Below are 25,006 nucleotides of genomic sequence, written 5' to 3'. Positions count from 1 at the left end.
TGCTTTAAAATGTGGAAATCCTGCTTCAGCTACTTACAAAGCAGCATTATATGTTATGGAAAGGGAAGGGCGGGAGTTCTTGCCCCATATAAATAAAATCTCTAGCATAGGTATTGGCATTGAATTCAAGGAATCTGGCCTAAGCCCGAATTCCAAGAATGATAGGATTCTAAAGGCAGCTATGGTATTCAATGTTAGTTTAAAAATGCGAAATTTACAGACCAAATCTTTTTTGCATGCCTTGCATCCCATATGTACACAAGCCAAAAACACTTTTGCAAAATTTTACCTAACAGCAGCCTGCCAAATAGTAATCGCGCACTGCATTTGGCATACCTGTCCACTAGATTGCAGAGCACAATGTCGTTCTACAACAACCCGTGCCTTGAAATCTCATCATGGATTTGTTTTCGTTTGTCAGTTGCTTGATCGTGGCACAATGTCTGGATACACATGCTTGTCAACTGGTCCGATTGTGGCTCATGCTTTCAACATGCATGTGAAGGTCATTTCATTTGGAAGGTTGCATCTCTTTAGAACAGTCAAGTGCTTGCTCGGCATGACCCTCTTGTGCATATCCTGCAATCCGTGCCCTCCAAGACAACATCCAGAGAAGGTAGCCGGTTGAACACTTGTCGCACCTTTGAAACATGATCGCACTTGGCATACATGTCTACGAGAGCATTGCCAAAACAGAGGTGAGATACATAAACAACATAGATGAGACACGATACATCCAACTTCATTTGTAGTCCACAAAGGTAGATACATAAACAACGTAGGTGAGACAAGATACATTTAACTCCATAAGGTAGATACACAAAAATGTGGTTCAAAAATACTCTTTTTTTACAGTCCATTTCAGATTTTGGACATAAACCTCATCGACACTACTTTCTCTTTTACCGTACTAAATTATGAGATCGAAAGGATAGCTACAAAAAATGTATATACAAAACATTTTTCTACAACCTATTAACTGAATGTAGCTACAAAACATAGATATAAAATGTGTTTCTACCATTGATAAAGCGAATGCCTTAAGCACCTTCACTTCTCATGTTTAAGGTAGTTTTCGCTAGAATCCACATGCTGATGCATATATCGAAAACTTAATATTCAATCCAACTTTGTAGTTTGCACAAAACCTCATAAAAAAACTCCAATCTTGGTTTGGATAGCCATGTAACAACAAAAGTTATGTTCCTGCAAAAAAACCATAAAAGTCAATATTAGGTAATTTGGAAAAAATCTCACATTTTGGGAATCAATTACTCCATATAGTTTTGGATATATCTTAAACATACTAACTCCAAATTTGTCGGAGATCATAGATTTAGATTCTACTCTTCAAGATCTTTCTAATGATATGTCACATGAGGGGATTTTGACAAACTTTTGGACAAGTTCACCATGCTCCCATTTTTCAAATGGGAATGGGATTTTTCCCAAATTATCTAATATGGTGTTATAAGCGACCAATAGGTTACATCAAACAAGAAATATGTTGTAAATGTAGCTCAAAAACACAAACTCTTTTGCTTTTACACAGTAGGATTTAGTAAAGAAGACATGATGTACCTGCTAAATGCTCCTAATGGTCCTTCATCACAAACTCAGTGAAAACCTTCCAATCGTTTTCGTCAAGTTCGAATTTATTCTTGTTACAATCATATGTGAGATTTGCTAGAGCAATGACGCTTTCTATATTTATCATTTCAAGGTCAGTCAAATCATATGTGAAGCATGTGGTTCCTTTTGCTTTTTGATACCATCCTAGTTGAACCTCCACTCTCGAAGGCCTATCAAAGAGGCTGAACCCTCTCTTGTACTCCACATATGCACCACCAACCTTTCTTCTCATCTTTTGAACTCGACCTAAGTACCATACGCTTTTTGTTTTCTTCTTACTTTTTGAGGAGCTTGGCTTGCATGATCGCGTGATCTTCTCATTGGTGTTCTCTTCTTGGAAGTGTACGGCACAATCGCAACCAATGCCAAACAAATTTTCATTTGTCCCTTTATGACATTTTTCTTCCTTAGAGTAGTACACTCCTTGTTGAACCCTTGTCAGCCTATCTTTTGACAATGTGGGATTGCCATTCAATTGACTTACCAATGTGGACTTGAAAATTAACTTGTTCTCAAACTCTACAATCGGGCTAACTTCTTCTTTTTCATCCAAAACAAAATCCATGACATGTCGTATCTCACTGATATTAGAGACATCCTCATATCTGAATCTACTTCTTGATCTGTTGTAGAAGCCTCTTCATCTGTATCAGAGTCTTGGAAATCTGAATTTGCATAGGCATCAAAAAAACCATCGAACCAGGGTTGCGACCACCATCTCATGTCTTGTGTACCTTTTGGCTTCATATGTAGGCGTTCACAAATCTGTTGAGCACTATGTAATCCCCTCTGTAAGGCACTGATGATCATCTCATTGTAGAAACACAATCATAGTCACCTAGATTGGCTTCCTACACACCCTCTTTGAGATTTAACTCCCTCCATACATGCTCTTTGAGATTTAACTCCCTCCATACATGATCTTGCTTCTTGTGAGCTCTTGTAAACGACAAACCCTCTTCCTTGCATTCAAAATGTGCTATCCTATTCAACCGCTCTTTTCTCTGCAACCCCTTATTTGCAAGCTCTCTCAAACACCATTGTACTTGTCTGCTACATATTCTTTGAGCTACAGCCCAATTTTGCCGATCATCTAGTTTAATGTCTCCTTCTCTGAGCATGTGCTTGTCAATTGAAAGAGAATCATACACAATGATAAAATGGTTCAAAGTAACCCAAACATCACCAAGAGCCAATTGACGCTTTGGTTTATCGAGAACATTGACTAGCTTCTTTCCATTGTGTACAAAGTCTTGATCATGCATGCCTGAGGCATCCCCATTTGACACTTTGTCTGAAAGAACCCATCCATCCCATCCAATTCCATATCTCATGCCCTTCTTGTCAACATAATCAGCAAGCATCAACTTTCTTCGACGGCTATCTCCATCTGAGGCAATAATTGGACCCACTATAGCCTAAGCTTTTCATCCCATAAGCTCAAAATTTCAGTCCATTGTCTCTGTGTACAAAACATGCAAGTACAGTGGGCTGTCATAATAACCAAGCATGGTAACGCTTCATGCAATGGATTTGCAACAAAAACTCTTGCGTAACCACCAATGATACGAGTCTCAAATGCATCAACAATCACATTATAACCTTCCTTTCCTTCTCCAATTTTGATCGTGCAAGCAGTCATGCACTCATGGTTCCCTAATTTGAGCCCATCAAATCCAACAAGCATATCATCCTTCGGATTCCACCTACAACCAAAAGAATAATGTATAGGAGATGCATGAGCTGATTGTAAGCCTTGTGCAAGTCAAAATAGAAACTTAGAGTTTGTTATGCATAAAACCAATTTATCATAGCAAAAGAAGAGATATTATTCTGATCATCTTGCAAGGACATACATTCTAACATTGTCCGTATAAATTCATTGTCCCTATCAAATATTATTCATACTCAAATCATACACTGAGAAAGAATATTTGAATAATTTTAAGCTACTATGATTTTCTCTCTCACCACATGGAAATACATTTCCCTCTCTCCATGAACCTTCCACAACCCCTCATCAAAGTGCATTTTGTAGGTAGAAGCTTCTTGACATAAGAAGACTTGTAAAGCTTTATTTTAGAATTGACTCTCTAAAGAATCATTAGAGAACTTTTAAAGCTTTATTAAGAATTGACTCTCTAAAGAATCATTAGAGAAGAAACTATGCATGCATGTAGGCACTTACCTACCTACTCCATGTCATATGAGCTCACATGTCACCAAAATCTCACACCCTCTCTAAAATGGATTTTATCTGAGAAAAGGTGAACCCCATAGCAAAGTTCAAAAACACTTCTTATCACACGACTATCTAATGAGCTATGCACTTTTGGTTATATGTAGACATCTATCACTCTCCTACAAACAAGTAGCTCCCATCCTTTGAAATCCCACACTATGCTTACTTATAAATCTAAAAAGAAATGGCATTGCATTGTACAAGGAAAATAAACTTACAAGAAAATAGAAGAATCTCTGAGGATTCACATCAACCTTAAGATTGGCCCTAGGGCCATTCTTGCAGTGCTGTAGTGTATTCTTCCAGGAATGGCCGCAGGACCATTCCAGCCTTGCATGCTCTTTGAGCCTCAAGATCGTATTGGAATGGCCATGGACCATCCAAGAATGGCCCTAGGGCCATTCTTCATGAGCACATGCATGCAAGAATGGCCGGGGGCCATTCCAGCCTTGGTGCCACACACCCAACTTTCTTGCATGCTCGTGGGAACCCAAGAATATTCTTGCACAATAGGTGTAAGAATGGCCCTAGGGCCATTCTTTCATGGCAACTAAGACCACTATTTTGATATAAGGGCCTAAAAAATCACCCTCTGACCTAGGGCATGCAAGAATTTCCCGTGGGCCATTCTTGCATGATCCGAGGGCTATTCTCTAAGTCTAAGGCCATTCTTACATCCTCTTTTGGTCTTAAGGTTGTGTTGGAATGGTCATGGGGCATCTAAGAATGGCCCTAGAGCCATTCTTTTCATGCATAATAAGTGTAATAATGGGCCATTCTTTTCATGCATAATAAGTGTAAGAATGGGCCATTCTTGATTCTCTTGTGCATGCAAGAATGGCCTTGGGGCCATTCTAGCATGGGCTTGGGGCCATTCTAGCATGGGCTTGGTGGATCACCCAACTTTCTTGCATGCTTGTGGGCATCTAAGAATGGCCCCTAAGGCCATCTTTGCATGGAAAATAAAGCCCTTGTTTTTCCTTAAAGGCCTCAAAGAACATGTAAGAGTGGCCTTGGGAAATCCTTAAATGGCCCCATGGCCATTCTTGCATGACCCAATGGCCTCAATGTCATATTTGAGATGGCTATGGGGCATCCAAGAATGGCTCTAGGGCAATTCTTTTCATGCGCTGAGGTACAATAAATAGCCACTACTTGCCTTACAAGCCTCAAACAACATGCAAGAGTGGCCCTGGGCATCTTGTAAATGGCCTTAGCTATAAGAATGGTCCTCTGGCTATTCTTTTCATGCACAACAAGTGTAAGAATGGCCCGTGGTGGGCTATTCGTTTCTTGCACCACAAGTCAAAGAATTATCCCAAGGCCATTCTTGAATGACCCAAGGGCCATTCTTGAGTAACCTAAGGGCCATTCTTGCATCCTCTTTCAATCTTAAGGTTGTGTTGGAATTGCCATGGGGCAACAAGAATGGCCCTAGGGTCATTCTTTTCATGCACAAGAAGTGTAAGAAATGGCCCATTCTTGATGCTCTTGGGATGTGAGAATGGCCTAGGGGACATTGTAGAATGGGCTTGATGGATCACCCAACTTTCTTGCATGCTCCTGGGCATAATAGGTCAATTCTCATATCTCCACATATAGATGAGCATAGAGTGGCCTCAGGGAAAATTTATGCTGTATACTAATGCTGTATACTAATGAGAAGAGAGATATTCTCTTCTTTAATGGTGCCATAGATCCAATTTAGACCTTTGTTACCATTTTATATTGGCTTTAAGACATGTTGTTCTTCTTTTTTATGTTCGATGAAAATTGGCATCTACTCCCCTTGTACCTTGTTGGATATTAGAATGTACAACAAGTGCCTATCTAGTCTCCCTTGTGTCTACTAATGGTGCAAATTAAACTCGTATCTACTTACAACCATGTACAATGCATAAGCTAGTATAGAATAGTTATAGCATGGATTTCTAATTTCATCTATACTGCTTGTGCTTGGTTACATACCCAGAAAATCAAGCATACCTCCCTATACCATGTGTTGCGCGATATGTGAGAGAGCGTGATCCTCTTGGAAAATCCATTTTCCCTATTCCAATTGATGAAATATTTAAAATTAATAATGTAACCTTTATGGTCCATTCTTCAACCATATGAGAAAAAGGTCTTGAAATTTTTTATCCTCTTCTCTTCCAAGAGGTGTGACTATTCTTCATTATGGTGGAGACAAGTACTATCTCCATGATTGGAAGGAGTTGTGCAAGTTAAATCCAAGAGCTTTGAAGTACTCATTTGAAGAGGATCCCAAGGTAGATAGTCCAGAGGATAGCATGTACATCGTTGGTGATGTAGAGTATGGAAATGTAGTAGGATACATAAACAACTGTCAAGGCACAAACATGAGACCAAATGTATGTTTTACTCTTCACCTAGAATTATCCCCTTGGTGTAGATAAGAATGTCAATTCAACAGAGTATGGCTACATATGTATGTGTGGAAACCTTATGCAATATTCATGCTGGTGAAGAGTTGTTAAATAATTATAGATTTCTTTGATTCTATGTATATTCTTGATGATTGACAAATTGAAATATTAATCGTTTACATTGTCACGTTTAATTATTTTTCCAAGTTAATCTCTTTTATAGTTTTAGTGTAAACATCGTGATTGTTGTATACATAGTCTATTTGTGCAATTGTCATGCATGGAAAGAATGGCCCTAGTCCATTCTTGAATGCCCCAAGCCACTCCAACATGGCCTTGAGGCCAACTAAGAATGGTTAAGGACCATTCTTCGATGCCTTTGTGACAACTCCATGGCCTGGGAGTGAAGCAAGAATGGCCTAGGGCCATTCTTTCTCCTCTTGTTCATGTGAGAATGACTCCATGACTATTAGTAGATGTGCCAGGGCCATTTCAACATGACCTTCAGGTCATTAGGGCATGTAAGAATGGCCCTAGGACCATCATTGCAATTGTTGTGCATGAGAAGAAAGAACCTAGGGCCATTCTTAGATGCCCAAGGTCACTCCAACACGGGATTGCATTAGAGCATGGAAGAATCTCCCTAGTGCCATTCCTATTCCTATTTGTGCATTAGAAGAATGTCCCTAGAGGTCATGTTGGAATGGCCTTGGGGAATCATAGAATAGCCCTTGTGCATGAGAATAATGGTCTGTTCTTGGAATGATTGTGCATGAAAAGAATGGCCCTAGGACCATTCTTTCTCTTCTTGTTTATGTGAGCACCGCTCTCTATAGGCTGTTCTTAGATGACCTAGGGCCATTCCAACATGACCTTGATGCCATTAGAGCATGTAAGAATGGTCCTAGGACCATTCTTGCAGAATGTTCTCTAGATGGTGAGATATTTGCAAGAGAGAGCTGGGAGAATACTTCCTTTCTTTTCTATTTGGAGTCAGAATGCATGTTAGAGTTTTGAGAAGAGAAAAGTGTTCAGGCCAGATAACCGAGGTGTTGAGGCAATCCTTTCAATGTGATCCAGGGAGGACAATTCTTATTGATGACTCTCCATCTAAATCTTGTGTTGCTCCCTCTAATAGACATCTTTCCAAACACGTTTGATTTAGATAAGAAAGATGACAATGTTCTCATGGGAGAGCTACTACAATACTTAATGCTTCTTGATGATGCATGAGACATACGTATTGTCATTGAAAATAATCGATATGGTCAGCTCCCAGTATTGAATGGCCATGATTTATATAACCTTGTTGGTGAATGTTATGGCAAGAGTATAATGTGATTTGGTCACAAACAAGGTTCAACACTGGTAAACTTCCTCTTGCAAGTCAATTACAAGACTCTTCTAAGGTGAAGGACACAGGTGGAAAGAGAGGAGAAAACGGTGTGCCCATGCAGTCATGCAAGTACCAAGTTGCCCAACATCAAAGAATTTGTAAACGAGCATTCTAAAAAACGGGCTATTTCCAATGGAGCACTTGTAGCATCTCCTTAGTGGCCTCAATGTGCACCCAGACAATAATGAACCGGTCGATCACATGGATATCCAACTTGAGTAGAGTAAATGAGCAAGGGCAGAGACAAGCTCAGTGGGATTAGAACTTGAGAAAGATTTAATGGACTCGAATTAGATTCTAGAGCATGACATGGATGACATGATAGATGCCCTACACAACACAAGCCACAGAGTCGAAGATCATGATGCGGAGCATAAAATGGCCCAAGAAGTAGATGACATGGGGAGCATGGTTCTTGAGAGAGGAGAAAGAGCTACGCAGGCTTTCCCGTCTACATGCTCCACTTTATAGTGGAGCACGTGTTTCTATTTTTTGCACTTGCCGTATTAAACTTGCATAGAGATAAGAGCGGATTTGTTCAAGTAGACTCCACAAAGATATGGATAGAGCAAAGGGACACATTTCTACTAGAGCATTGTGAGCAGATTATCTTCAAGGCATACCTACCGATAAATTATAGGCGGTTATTTGTAATCCAAACTAATCCACGCAGTAAACAAATATGTACAGATATGGAAATATTAGATGAAGTAGAGGTTTAGGAACCCCATTAGGGAAAATGTGGACTCATTTTTGGGCCATCTAACAAATGCCAAGTCATCATTCTATTACAAAAAGGGGGATCGTGTGGATAACTCTATCCATAGTACCTCAAAACTATATCATGTAACATATCATTGGAAAGATCTTGATGAGAGGATTGTAACGCACCAACCTTTGACAAATTTTGAGTTTTTATGCTCAAGTTATGGCCTCCCCACCAAAAAGTAACCTCAAAAGTTTCGTAAAACGGAAGCCTCACTCTCATTGGTTCTTATGGAATATTCCCTAGAATCTCAAAGAGCTTAAAAGGCCCAAAAGTGAGTCCAAATTTTTCCTAATGAATCAAGAAGCATGAAAAGCAAATATTGATCCAATTGAACAACTAGAAGAAGGATCAAACGAATGTATAGTAATTGAACAACTAGAACTTGAACCAAAAGCAAACACAATGGCTAATCAAGAATTCAAAGAAGAAATAGAAGAACAACTTTCAACACAACCACCTCTAATGCCAAAAATTGAAGAGGATGATACGGATGAACTATCTTCTACTTCCACAAAATGAAAGAGGCTCCACCCACCATTGACAAAAGATGCGGATGGAGAGGTATTTCTACCATTGACAAAGAAGCAGATGAGGATGTCTTTCTAGAAATAGATGTATTTAGTGCAGACACTTATCAATTTTTTGTAAATATTGCTATATATATCCTTGTATTTAGGATTATTAGTGCAAGCTTTGGCAGACAAATATTATCATATTAATTTCTTTTAAATATTGTTACATATCTTTGTATTTGTTTTGAAAAGTAACTAGAAATTGGGCTGATAAGAACTATGAGAACTAAAAACACTTAAACTTTTTTCAAAAATCACACCAAACAAAAAACGAAAGAAAATTTTTTAACGCCCGTATCGACGTTATCTTGGATGCGCATTTTGATGATTTTTTCGATGAAAACATTGATGGTTATTTTAACTGTGATTTTGATGCTTATTTTGATGATGCGAGTACCATCCAAACTGATTGTCAAAGGCTAAAGATCTTGTAGTGTCACAAAAACTTGGTGATATGTCAAGCCATGTGATACTGGAGCAATACGATGATGTGCTTTCCACTTATCTACATAAAGAACATCGTGAAGTCTATGAAGGGATGAGAACATCGCCTCCAACTCTAAAACAAGCATCTCTAGCACTAGCCAATAACTCATAGTCTATCTCGCGAGATGAGCTACACAATAGGCTTAAAACCCTTCTCACATGTCTCCATGCTAGCCCCTAAGTAGCCTAATGCAAAAGGGTGGGAAAATGTAAAAGGCCAATATGAAAGGTTCAAGGATTAGGCTTAACAAATCACTGATATAATACTAATGATGCTCTAAGGCACCACTAATATTGGACTCAACCACCACTAATGGCACTTTAATCCAAGAGAGAAAATGATGGAAGAGTAAAAACAATGAAAGAGTGTTAAAGTGAAAACAATAGAAGACAATGAGGGCAAAAAAAAGCTTAGGCCTTTTATAATATCAATCAAGGTTGCATGTCACAAGTTTTAGGGTTGGAAAAATAAAATGACCATGATATACGCGTAGTTGCTATGATTTGTTAGAAGTATCTTGATCAAATTAAATATATAGATGGATTAGATTAATATATCCATGTATCTCAATCGAGATACATGAATGGTTGAGATCACATCGACATTCCTCAATCAAGATACATGGACGGTTGAATCACATCGATGTATCTTGATCAAGATAAGTAGATGGCAGAGATCACATTTTCCATATCTCATTCGAGATACATGGATGGTAGAGATCGTAATTACATATCTCTATCACAATCATGTATATTTGGATGGTAGAGATCGCAATTGTGTATCTCCATTGATATACCTTAATGAATAGGATCACATGTTGGTATCTTGATTGAGATAACTGGTTCATGTCGTGAGGGATATGGTTGCTTTGTATGGCATTATAGTATATAGTTAATCTAGATCTAAGTGGCATCGACATAACTCGATCGAGATACATGGACATCTCAGATCACATCGACGTAACTCGATCAAGATACATGGATGGCTAAGATCACGACAACATATCTAGATTGAGATATGTGAATGGTAGTGTGACACAAAGTTGGGGTTTTGACTTCGGTCACTTCTTAGAATCAAAACACACTTGTATGAAACCTCATGCCTCCTCACCTCCCTTTCTCTCCCTAGGTTAAGATAAAGATAAACACATCAAAGGTGAGATCATAATTCATGGAAGGAAAGATGAAAGGCTTAGGAGAAGCAAGAATTTCTGCCAGTCTTGTAGCTCCAAACAAGAGGGCAATTCTTTGTTGGAAGAAAATCTGCTGACTCAGGATTATGTGAATGGAAACATACGGGGAATGTTGGTAAGGTTCATCCATTCGAATTGGGAAATTTGGACAGAACATCTTCAAGTAAAAGAATATAGCAATCACTTACAAGAGGATGAGATACATGGGATTTGCTTTTTGAAGAGATTAAAAAGAATTAATCATTATTAAGAAGAAATAATGGCCAAAAGTCTATAAAAACAGAGATACACAGAGAATTGCAGTTTTAAATCCATATATACTGTATAAAAAAAGGATTACATAAGTACGTAGAGCTTGAAGAGAGCTTCACGCCTATATAAAAACTTTTGAAAACGGGCAACCGAGCAAAAAGTTATGAGCATTTTACTACAAGACTATAAAATTGCCAAAATTCACCTAAAAGTTAGCAACTTTGGGAGAAATTCTGATCATCAATGAAGTGAAGGATTACAAAATCAGTTACATGAGTGGAAAGAGCATATAAAGAGCTTCTTAGCTATATGATCAATTTTAGAAACCATACCCGAGTGATGAGTAATTACCGGTTGAAATTTGGGTATTAGACCACAAAAACTGCACTTCCCTCTCTTTGCATGAAACCTCAATTTTCACATAGCCTCTTGCCTTTCATCTCCTTCATGATTCAAGCTAGAGGGTAATGGTTAACATTGCTCAGCTAAACTGGTGACCAATCTACGAGCTAGTCTCAATGGGGAGGCTCAGGTAGTACTGCTCTCTACAAAAACAATGCGATACCCATGAATTAGCATATGCAAACTTACCGAAGCCTCAAATTGGCATATGGTACAAAGGACTTACAGAACACAACTATCTAATCTACATTTCTGCCATCTCGCTCAATGAGCTCAAGTAAGGCATAAGTGCCATACTTGAATGCATAATGCTCCTCCAACTCGGTAGCGTGGCGTCTAACCACCCTCTCCTACATACATGAAAACAAAACATAAATAAAAGCATACAACTATACACTAGTTGACATACAAACGAGAGGCTATAGAAAGCAAGGATACTTATGAAATACTCATAAAATGAGTCCTATCCAAACCATCGCTCTCAAGGTGCAAGCTCCTCATGCTCTCTACTCGATTTGTCGCTGCTTCCTCTTGATGCACGTATCATCAAGGGTTTTCGGCATGCTTCCTCAACTCCAAGGATTTCATATTCACGTGATCACAGCCTTTTTTCTTGTGATCACAGCTATTGTTCACAAATCTCAATGTTCACAAAATTCACAGTTCTCAAATCCTACAGGGTGGGATGACCTGGTAACCCACAATTGGCCCGCCGGGCTACAAGTCTGGACCGCCGGGCCCGCCGGGCGCGCAGAAGCCCGCCGGGCCCGACTCTCGGCCCGGCGTGCTATATTGTAGTATAAAAGGGTGGTCCAGGGAGTCACTGTTCACAGAATCTTCCTTGTACTTGGTGTCAGTGGTGCTAGTGTGATCAATTTGAGGTAATTTTTAAGTTGAAAGTGTTGGTGTCATTTAATTTTTTGCATACGCTTAAGTTTAACGTTGTTTGTGATAATGTGCATGTGTCGTTAAATGTTAAGAGGCCCGCTGCAGATGGCCGAGTGATTGGCTAGGTCTGCTGATGTGCACTCTTAATATTTAACTTATGTAGAAGTTTTTGTTGTGGCACGGTATCTGCAAATGGTCGGTTTACTGACTAGGTTTGCAGTTACCAAGTTACAATGCGGCTTTGTTTTTGTTAAATGCTTTGAGAGCCCGCTGCAGATGGCCGGTTTACTGGCTAGGTCTGCTGATGTGCGCTCGTAGCATTTGACATGTGTGATGCTTTGCTACTTAGTACGGTATCTGCAGATGGTCGGTTTACTGACTAGGTCTGCTGACACCAAGCTATGTGGTGAAGTTTGTTTTTGTTATTTGGTTTGATAGTCATCTACAGATGGTCGGTATACTGACTAGGTCTGCTGACGATGTGTCAAAGCATTTAACTTGTGCCATAGTTTTCATCTTAATGCGATATCTGCAGATGGTCGGTATACTGACTAGGTCTGCTGACGTCAAGTTAAGTCGTAAACTTGTGTTTTGTGTTTGTTTTTGACGATGAATGTGATTATTTAGTTTGCATGACATGAGTCATAAGTGTGTTGGAAACTTGGATGTAGAAATCTCTTAGTTAGCTTACAAATAGCATTTTTTGTGGTTATAAATGTTGCAACTATTTGTCAATTATATTGTGCAGATTGATGGCGACGCTTGCACTTACTCCTGAAATCAAGAAATCAATTCGTATCAAACTCGTTACCCTCATTAGTTGCTTGTCACCTAATCACATCGAGGGTATTGTGTCTGATAGGAATCGATTTGAGCAAATATTAGGTGAGGTTGTCCGCGCAGTGAAAAATATCCATGTGGGTGCTGATGGAGCAGCCATCAAGCATTTTGTTACTAGCATTGTGGGCAACATGCCTAGATGCGTTGTTGACCTAGGTGACGACAGACCAGCGAAAACAAATGAATCCAAGCTGGAGCACTTCCACACAAAATGGAAGGTAGAGAAAGAGAGGTCCAAGCGTGCAAAGGCCATAGACACCCAAGCTATCCTGAGCAAGAGAGCTCGCAAAGAGCTGGACCGGCCTGCTGATGAACAAGAAGATTTATCATCTGGTGCACGTGAGGTCTCTAAAGGCACCCACTTGCAGCGCACAAAGCATAATACTAACTGTAGCATGACAATTGGGTTGCCTGCAGAGGCCATTATCACAGAAAAGAAGATGGGCTCTGGATCGTACGGCGTTGTACATAAATGCCATATTCAAGGTGTCTCCTGGTTTCCAGAAGGCATTTCTTATTGTGCAAAGCAATTCCTTGGTAGCCGAAGGGCTCAATTGAAGTCTTTTGCTCAGGAGGCTTCAATCGACCTAACCCACAGGGGCATAGTGCGCGCCATTGGGCACACAAGGAAGGAGCCATGGATACTGCTCTTCCCCCTCTTTAATGGGGGAAGTCTTGGAGATATAATGGAGTGTGTTCCGCCTCCTAAGGGGACCCTCAGTTCCATGCTTGCTGCTGGCAAAGGCAACAGATACAAGAAAAAACAAGTGGCTCCTCATGAAATGGAGCGATACAAGTCTTTGATTTTTCATGCTCCCGAGCTTATCTGTGCCCTTGTGAATACCATGGCCTTTGCACATGCTGAAGGGATCATCCACAATGATTGCCACCCCTGGAATATAATGATAGATTTCACCAAAGAAGGGGTGCCACGGGTAGGCATCATTGACTGGGGTCTTGCATTGAGGGATGGGATTGAGTTCAAACCCACAAATATTGCCAACAAAGCAGAGCATGATCAACGCCCCTGGAGAGCCCCTGAGCTCGCAGATGTAAGGTCCCCTTGTCCATGGAGCAAGGCATCAGATGTCTTCTGCTTGGCTTGGGTGATTGAAAAGTTTACATTATTTTGTGCTGAGTTTGCAGAAATGACCAAAGTGCCGTGGGTGGGTAAAACTGCCATCCACACAAATTTGATTAAGGAATGGACGACTGCCTATATGACGCCATCAAAGGAAGATAGGAAGACCATGGCAGATTTTCAGGAGCAATTGAAGAATTTGGAAGTGTCACCTGCTGCATGCTTACGTCCACTATCTGAGATGACACCACACTTATTATAAAGCCTCTTGTAAATGATATGTTTTGGTTGGCTATCTATTCCATGACCTGCCTTTAATCGACTGACACTATTTTGGTCCCAATTGCTAAATATTATTTTGATCCCAATCTCTCTCTCTCTCTCTCTCTCTCTCTCTCTCTCTCTCTCTCTCTGTCTCTCTCTCTCTCTCTCTCTCTCTGAGTATTTGAAAATAACAAGTTTGCAGTAAATAAACATTGATTTTATAAACTTATACCTAACATCTGAAAATAACTTTAAAGCTATTCCTAAATTAACATTGATTCTATAAACTTAAAGTGTATACATACTTTTTCTCAGATGGCTGATAATAATGAAGCCGCAAAGAAGGCATTTGAACGCTTAAAGCAAATCTCGGGCAGTGGCACTGTGAATGATGCGGCACGTATTGCCGGACGCACCTCCAAATGGGCACCGGCCCATGGATTACAGTATGCCCAAGTAAACAAGAATGTGTCCAAAGAGATGGTCAAGAGCATCTGGCCTAACGTCTCCAATGATGCCATAAAAAAAGGGCGCTTGAAGCTGACACAATGTAGTGTTCCTTTAATTATCGAGCATGCGGAGCGCATTTTTGTGGATGTCATGGCCCAACCCATGCATCACGGTGACTGTCCCCTCTGGTTTGCTAAAATGCTATATGCACAATTTGTGCAGAATTCAGTTGTAGACTTTAGCTCTCGACCTCCTCATCTACATGTGGAAGACATTCGGAGTGAGTCAATCACTATGCCTCGAGATGAGTTGCAAACTGGCCATTCTTGGAGCCTCAATGGAAGTTCATCACACGGTTGATGAGCTTCAAACTCAAATCAACCAAATTAGAGGCACCCAAGGCCCTCAACAGACAGAAGCAGCACCAGAGCGCGGGCAAGCACCTGAAAGTTCAAGCGCTAGAGATATACTAAGAGAGAACAAGCTCTTGAAGAGACGCATAACGCAAATGGAGGAGCAAGGCCATGCAAACTCTCCTATGACGGCATTTGAACACCCGAATAGTTTGGAGCAACCACCTCTACATGGGCACGAAAGTGGCGGACCATGCCCTATTTGTTATAGTTTCTTTCACTCATGGTCTGGCCACTACACTGTCCCATGTGGGCACATGTACCACTTGACCTGTCTTTTGCAACACATGGTCAACAGTACTACGTGTGCTTTGTGCGGCAAAGAATTTCACAAAAATTTGTATATATGTTTTAAATTGGGTGCCGACTATGATCGGTTGACCAATGCACGACACATGGACGAGTTAGAGCCGCATTTAAACTTATCTCTCTCTTAAATGCAACCCTGGAATTTAACAAGATTCGGCAACTTTGTTCAAAAGATTTCCAATGCTCTCTCTCTATCTCTCTCTCTCTCTCTCTCTCTCTCTCTCTCTCTCTCTCTCTCTCTCGCACACACACAAACACATGCACACAGATTACTTTGGAGTGTGTCAAAACTAACATGATTTCGTATTCTAAGTTTAACATGACATGACTAAAAACCATACTCTCTAAATTGACACTAACATGTTTGATATCCAGTTGTTGCAAGACGGATTACTTTGGAGTGTCTCAAAACTAACATGATTTCGTATTCTAAGTTTAACATGACATGACTAAAAACCATTCTCTCTAAATTGACACTAACATGTTTGATATCCAGTTGTTGCAAGACGGACATGATTGGAGTGTGTCAAAACTAACATGATTTCGTATTCTAAGTTTAACATGACATGACTAAAAACCATACTCTCTAAATTGACACTAACATGTTTGATATCCAATTGTTGCAAGACGGATTACATTGGAGTGTGTCAAAACTAACATGATTTCGTATTCTAAGTTTAACATGACATGACTAAAAACCATACTCTCTAAATTGATCACCAACATGTTTGATATCCAGTTGTTGCAAGACGGATTACATTGGAGTGTGTCAAAACTAACATGATTTCATATTCTAATTTTAACATGACATGACTAAAAACCATTCTCTCTAAATTGATCACTAACATGTTTGATATCTAGTTGTTGCAAGACGGACATGATTGGAGTGTGTCAAAACTAACATGATTTCGTATTCTAAGTTTAACATGACATGACTAAAAACCATACTCTCTAAATTGACACTAACATGTTTGATATCCAATTGTTGCAAGACGGATTACATTGGAGTGTGTCAAAACTAACATGATTTCGTATTCTAAGTTTAACATGACATGACTAAAAACCATACTCTCTAAATTGATCACCAACATGTTTGATATCCAGTTGTTGCAAGACGGATTACATTGGAGTGTGTCAAAACTAACATGATTTCGTATTCTAAGTTTAACATGACATGACTAAAAACCATTCTCTCTAAAATGTTCACCAACATGTTTGATATCCAGTTGTTGCAAGACGGACATGATTGGAGTGTGTCAAAACTAACATGATTACATCAAACGTGAGAAGCGTCTGCGGCGGGTGGCTTTACTAACACCAAAATCGGGTTGCAAGTTTTCTTCTATCTCTTCAATAAAGCACAAGTTATCGCTCGTATGTGGGACATTAGGCTCTACATCTCCATTCTCTTCTGCATCATACTCATCCTGAGTAATGTCATATGTCCACTTAGGCATCTCTTCGTTGTAATCATCTGACTCAATTGACTTCACCAATTTATCATTACAATACATATACACCAACTTCTCAGCTCTATCACTCAATAAACGATTTCTGCTAATAGAATGCACATACTTGTAACTGCTCCAATTACGTTCAGAACTAGAATTTGAAGCACATTGCGCAAGCACTCTCACAGCTAAGCGTCGCAAAGTTGGAACACTTCCCCCATTCAACATCCACCATTTCCAAGCAGGCTGTTCCTTAGCAAGCTTTTGCACAAACTCCAAGGCAAATCTACCTTCTTTCAATTTATACTTGGTTAGCTCAATTACCGCTGTTGCTTGCTCATCTGGACCTTCATAAAATCGCTCCACAACATCATAGAAATCATCGATTACCTCCTCATCTAGGGCATTCACGTCCATATGCCAGTATTCTGGGTCAAGATAATATGCAACACTATGCAATGGACTATGTGCTCCTACCCACCGAGCGCTTACATACTTGGCCAAGATATTTCTCCTTGCTCTGGTGAATGGAGGACTCCAATGCTTGACAACAGTTTTAGTGGGCTCCTCTGGGTTTGCGAGGCTTTCTTGAATGGACCACCACGCCATCCAAACCTTCCCGATATTTGGCAATCTAGAATCCAACTGGCGCAAAGCAAGCATAACTGGCATCATAACATGATAACAATCTGCTGCTTCCTCCCATAAACTACGATCCGATATCAAAGATCGCATATACCTCACCTTTTCTTTAACCTTTTCGGACTGGTCAACCTCCCACTCAGAGAAGCCAGCACACACAAAGGTTTCCATGACTGCATTCCTATTTCTTACGAGAGATTGAAGCATATAAAAATTAGTACAAAATCTGGTTTCACAAGGCAACTTTAGCATAGTTTCCATGCGTTGACGATACATATCTAAAACACGTTGCCGTTTGAGCACAAATTTGACAATCTTACTTGCACTATCGATAATCTCCTTGAACCACTCTGTATCAGCATTTTTGTACCAATCTTGTAACACCAAGTTAAGGCTATGAGTGTTACAACCAAATGTATAGATATTGGAAAATCGAGTTTCCAACATACGACCTGCTGCTCGACAATTACCTGCATTATCCATAATCACTTGAAGCACATTTTCAGACCCAACTTGGTCGATAGCATCACCAATGATATCGGCGATAAATTGACCAGATTTAATTTCCCCGGAGCTATCAACAGCTTTGATAAAGCATTCCCCACGAGGACATACCAACATTACATTTATCAATGGACGTCTTTGGGCATTCGACCAACCATCACTGACAATTGTGCATCCAGACTGATTTGTGGTGTCAATTATGAGTCTTTGAACGCTTTCCCGTATGTTGTCATAGCACTTGTCAAGTAATTGATTTCGCATGTGGTGATAAGTTGGTGGACAAAACCCAGGTCCATATTCTCCAATCTTCTTCCAAGCCATCTTCCATGAATCTTTCGTGACCATAGACAATGAAGAACCAGTAAAGAAGATCGCTTTCGCTAAAGCAAGTTGAGCATCCTCTAAAGCAGTGGCACGAAAGCTGTCAACTAGATTAGTTTGTCTGGTACGAGACATACACACCTGAAACTCAGGAGATGCATCCATCGGTATTGAGACATCTGGACCTTGGGTGTCATTTTGGCAAGTAGTATGTGTTGGAGTCACTCCTTGGTTGGAGATCCCTCCACTTGATGCTGCCAAATTCGGCGATTGGTGATTTCTTGCACAGAGATTGGGCCTCTTGTTTTGTGATGCTTGTTTACTTATCAAAGCTCTAAGGCGCTTTGCAGCATCATCAGCTCCTGCACCCTTGCATTTACCTCCGGGATTTTTTGTGCTAGTGCCAAGCGAATGCTCCCTTATTCTGGGAGCACCCCCAGATTTTACCAAGCCACAAAAATTACACTTCCATTCGACAAATCTAGAAAGATTGGAAGCAAATTGCCATTCAGGTCCCGGTGATTTGCCTCCGCTCCTCCTCTTGCCACTTTGAGATGCAACATTCAAAGTTTGTGCTGTCATATCTCGTTGCAAGGAAACTCCACTAGTTTCTAATGGTCTGTTGCTTCGTTGGGTTGATGTGCCGCAATTAGAAGCAACCATTGTAACACCTAAACAACAATCATGCAAGATTTGAGATCCAAAACAGCCTGAGTAAAACTAAAATATGTAATTATAAAGTCTACAACCCACTTCTTGCCAATGCAACCGAACGTTTGGTGAGATGCATTTGAGGCAATCCATCCCTAAATAGAGATGATGTCCCGAACATCTCACCACCTATATCCTCCTCTAGAGAAGCTCCTACCCAGACCAAATGGCACTCGAGTAGACCACCCAAGAGGAGGTATTGCTAGTCGACCTAAAGAAATCAAACGTTTGGTGAGATGCATTTGAGACAATCCATCCCTAAATAGAGATGATGTCCCGAACATCTCACCACCTATATCCTCCTCTAGAGAAGCTTCTACCCAGACCAAATGGCACTCGAGTAGACCACCCAAGAGGAGGTATTGCTAGTCGACCTAAAGAAATCAAACGTCTGGTGAGATGCATTTGAGGCAATCCATCCCTAGATAGAGATGATGTCCCGAACATCTCACCACCTATACCCTCCTCTAGGGAAGCTCCTACCCAGACCAATTGGCACTCGAGTAGACCACCCAAGAGGAGACATTGTTAGTCCACGTAACAAATACGATAAACCATTTACAATCAAAATCTTATAAAATACAAAATATTATTAACAAGCTTCAAACAAAAATCTAGATATTTATACTCACCTCTTGTGTCTTTTAGCCTGAGGTGAGCCACCCAAGTGCTTTGGTAAAGCACATTTGGAAGTGAGGGGAAACCCTTTATATAGGTCCCTCCAAAACAGCCAAAATTTTTGGCGCAAAAAAAGGCCCGCCGGGCTAGATAAGCGGCCCGCCGGGCTAAACAGCGGCCCGCCGGGCCAAGCTAGTAGCCCGCCGGGAAAACCGGGATAGCAAGTTTCTCCCGGTTGTGTGAATATCTATGATATTAACAAGTGTGTGAGAGTGTTATTAACTAGTGTTATTACCACTTCGCGGTTAACGTGATCACGTGAATGAAATCCATGCTCAACTCCTCATCCCATCTCTCTTGGTAAAAGAACCAAGGCTTTTCTCCCTTGGTTTTCACCGCTTGGGTGACATTGGACCTCTTGTGTTTCATATAACCTTTCATGAGTTCGTAGATCCACTTTGCATGGTTGCAGTTGCTAAGGGGCCTGCTGCACCCGGCTCGCCATGGGTAAAATAGGCTCTAGCCATGGTTGCTTGCTCGGTGGTGGCTTCTGCATGAAGAAAAAAACTGGTCAGGGCTCATGACACGTGGAGTAGGTGGGACAGTTGGTTGGGGGGTAATGCCGAGCGTGATTTTCAGGCTATATATGTGGTCCTCCATCTGCATATGTGCATGGATATGGTTATGCAAGTGGATGTGCAAGTTATGCAGCAGGAGCCTGACACCCCGACACCTTTTCCATTAGAGGCCATTCCCTCCCTTGTTGAGATTGGCAATGCCAAATTGATAGGAGTGAGGGGCGAGTTGGTTAAATCAAGAGATTGTATGCACACACCCAAGTTTACATTGAGGAGGGGTGACGAAATGTGTAATGTAAAATGAATGGGTATTTACTTGAGTATGTGAATGCACCCTAAAGGTGCAAGATATTATGGTAAGATAAGAATACCACATGTGATATTGTATGGTGTGTGAGTGTTGACCAAAAGAGTGGAAAAGAGAGTGCCACATGGCATGATGATGTGTAAAGTGAGGTAAGGCTAGAAGGCCTATATCATTGTATGGCTCATTGTGAATGCAATAGAGATCTTGTGTTGAGTGTGCAATCTCTCTCTCTCTAGTCATGGAGTTTTTAGTGTGGTATAACCCACCCCACCTTAATCTTGTGTCTATCACAATGATCAATCCCATATTAGGATAGTTAACATGGTATTAAAGCTAGAATGGGCTCTTTGTTATCTATGTATAGTTAACATGGTATTAAAGCTAGAATGGGCTCTTTGTTATCTATGTATAGTTTACTTGTTATTAAGCATTATTTTCAGTTATTTATGAAAAAACATTATGCACACTCATCATTATGGATTGCATTTGGAGTCTTCAAAGCTTCTAATGGAGATTTGGAGATTATGGAGTTACCATAATCTCCAAATCTCCAAAGCTTCTAATGGAGATTTGGAGATTATGGTGCTACCATCATAGAAGCTGAAAATGAAGATTTCAACAAGTATAAAGGCTATAGAGTCTTCGGTGTCAACAAGGAAGCTGCTAAGGAGACAAAGGTGTCTCAAGAAGGTTGGTTTTGTGAGTTTTGTCTCATAAAATTTTCCAAAAGGGTTGCTATTTTGGGATGCGTGAATCCCTTGGTACCTTAGAATTTGGCAAGGATGTGAGGTGCATGCTTGTTCATGTGAAAACAGGATGCTATTGGAGCATTCATTTTTTTGGTTCATGCACCTATGGTTTTTTTTTTACTGATTTGCTCATAAAAGATGAGCTAGTTGTGGATGCTATTGGAGCATTCATTTTTTTGGTTTATGCACCTATGTTTTTTTTTTCGAGAACATGTGAAGAAGAATCCTTGGAATCTATTGCATGTCAAGAGGAGGAATATGCAAGTTGGAGTGCTTAATGGGAAGCACTATGTTGCTGCAAAATGTTGGTTGCTGTTTTTTTATGCTCACCCCTTTATGCTCATAAAGGGGTGAGCATATGGTGAATGCTTCATAGAAGGAAGCATAAATGTGTGCACAAATTGGGTGCACGTTAGAAGCTTCGAAATCAAGCATGAAGAAGAGAGAATGCCCTTAATTTGAACAAAAAAATGAAGAAGCCATAAGATGGCTTTGAAGGCTTGTAAATCCTTGTCCATGACAAGAAAAATAAGGATGCAACCGAGAGAAGGTTTTTACAAGCTTAATGATGGAGCAACCGGGAAGACGATGCAACCGAGAAGAGAATGGAAGTCACAAGAGGAGCCGGCATGGAGACAACCCATCCACGTAAGAAGAGGAGCAGCTGCTAGTAACAAAGAGACAAAGAGTCAAAGGCTGTGAGCAGTAGTAGATTATAGAGACAAGATTGTAGAGACGTGTGCAGGTGCCAAAAGATCACAATAAGCGGGCATCCAGCATTAGAAATAGATGAGAGTCATCAAGGATTTTGATGTGGTCAAGTGCTCAAAGCCTTGGCTCATGAGCTTGTAATGGCTTCACTAGATGGAGATGAGCTACAGCCAACCAGGAGAAGGGTGATTGCAGTGTTCCGTAGACCTCAGAGTCGTCTTCTCTACCAAAACCATCCCAATAGCAGCAGCAGACGGACTGAAGTAGGGGGACTTTACGGCAAGGAGCATCGTGTAGACTTCATAGCATAGAGCATCGCAGTAGTTGCAATCAGTGTTCGAAAAAAACCCGGGTATAGTGTAATTTGCACCTGCAGATTTTTAAAACTACCTTCAAATTTGAAACTTAAGGGTATAAAAACCTGCAGATTTTGAGGGGTTGTAGAACAAAAACCTTCAAAATTTGAAAATTTTCTTTCTAAATAATTTCACAATTTTTAAATGAAGGTTTTTTACTTTTTGGGAAAATAGTTTTTTTCGAACACTGGTTGCAATAGACGCATGGAACAGTGCGAGTAACGCCTATCGACAAGAAGAAGACGACACGGCGATCTCGGGTGACAGCAGCAGCGGAGAGAGAAAGTAGCTCAATCATGGCCCAAGCTGCAGCATTTGGCAAATGGACCTCAACAAACCTCAACGTGTTTGAGAGCATAAAGAGGACGACACGCAGCAGCAGGCGAATGACAGCAGAGCAGCTGGGTGGTTACAGCATGAGCAGCAGTAAGGAAGCGATAGTGTTCGAGGCAACATGAGCCAAGTCTAGCTATGGGGGTGTGTGAAGCTTAGTGGGGCTGTGGTGACCACATCTGAGGGAAAGAGATGAATGAGAGAGACGACCAATGAATGGTCCTAGGACCCCAAAGGATAAGAGTAATCAACGCGGAGTGCAGCAGTGCATTCTAATGAAGGATTTAAGGAATATTCACACGCCCTTTTTTTATTTGTAAGCCCTCATTCACATGTTTTTTTATTACACGTTCAATCTCTTACTCAAGTGAGCTTGTAGATGATGTTTTGAAAACTCCCTCCATGTCCCTGAAAAATCAGAAAAATATCGGCTTGAAGACTATAAGCCGTGAATTTTATTATTATGACCTAATGGGTGCACTTCCCTTGCTTGCACGCATAAAAAGGATTGTATTCTTTCTCACTCAGATTTATGAGGGTCCCTTGCCTAAGCTCATGGGTGCTCAAAATGGTTTGTACTGGTGTGCGTGGAATTGTGCATGCATAGGCATCGCACTTCATGGGTTGGTTCCTACCAGAACATTTATGTTCAAATTAGACTCAATGGTTCCGCTGTGAGCAAGTGGGCTCAACATAGACTTCGTGTCTAGGATAATAGACACATGTACACACACTTGTTGAACACTCCAATTTGCATTGAGGGGGAGTGTTGAGATTGGTAATGCCAAATTGATGGGGGTGAGAGGTGGGTTGGTCAAATCGAGAGATTGTATGCACACACCTAAGTTTACATTGAGTAGGGATGTTGAAATGTGCAATGTAAAATGAATGGCTATTTTATTGAGTATGTGAACGCCCCCTAGAGGTGCAAGATATTGTGGTAAGATAAGAATGCCACATGTGGTATTGCATGGTGTGTGAGTGTTGACCAAAAGAATGGAAAAGGGAGTGCCACATTGCATGATGATGTATAAAGTGGGATAAGGCTAGAAGGCCTATATCATTGTATGGCTCATTGTGAATGCAATAGAGATCTTGTGTTGAGTGTGCAATCTCTCTCTCTCTCTCTCTCTCTCTCTCTCTCTCTCTCTCTCTCTCGCTCGCTCTCTAGTCATGGAGTTTTTAGTGTGGTATAACCCACCTTAATCTTATGATTAATCTTGTGTCTATCACCATAATCAATCCCATATTAGGATTGTTAACACCCCTCCCAAAAAACACAAATTTACAATCATGGATTGTGTGAACACTTCAAACACGTCGGAACGCCCGAATGTAGAGGAGAAATGCTTGTGCCCTTGTAATCGGTGCAAGTACCAAATCTCTCAACAACGAAGAATTTGCATAATGACCATGTAAAGAAAAACGATATATTTCCAATTTTGAGCATCTAAATGCCTTAATTGGTGTTGTAAATGTGTGTCCTCAGAATGACCAACAACTCGATTGCTTGGACCTTCAACCCAAGCGGAGTACTAGACTGAAAATGACACAAGCAAGTACTAATTAGCCTCATGTTGAAGAAGAAAATATGGGAGACTCTCCAACGTATTTGAAGCAAGACATGAATGACATGATAGACACCCTACATGACATAGGGGATATTGAGCAAGAAATAACACAAGAAATGGGCGGTGTCCATTGATGCATGGAGCATGCCTCAAGAGAAGAGCAAGAGTTGTGTAGGCTTGCTTGTACGCCTCTGTATCATGGTACACCATATATATGTTTTGCATACATGTATGCCTGGCAATGCTAAACTTGCAATCAATATTTGGATGGTCTGTTACTAGCGTATCAAAGCTTTTTGCGTAAGTACTTATCACTCTTTCTATTTTTTCTCTCTTTCTTTTACCTTTTTTAAGTCATCATTGTCAATATAACAGGTCGTTGTTGAGAGATCAAATATTGCCAGAAGACAACGAGATGCCAGTGGACTGTATGCATGCAAAATCCATAATACAATCCATTGGTATGGACTACAATTCCTACCATGCTTGTCCAAATGATTGTGTTCTCTATTAACCCGAGCATACATGCATTGCACAATGTCCACAGTGTAGAGAATCCAGATATAGGAAAGATTCCC

The sequence above is a fragment of the Cibotium barometz genome, chromosome 7 (assembly GCF_041138505.1).
Source record: "Cibotium barometz isolate CiBa-2024 chromosome 7, ASM4113850v1, whole genome shotgun sequence".
Classification (NCBI taxonomy): domain Eukaryota; kingdom Viridiplantae; phylum Streptophyta; class Polypodiopsida; order Cyatheales; family Cibotiaceae; genus Cibotium; species Cibotium barometz.
The sequence above is the reverse complement of the archived record's forward strand: the minus strand, read 5'-3'. Positions refer to the sequence as shown.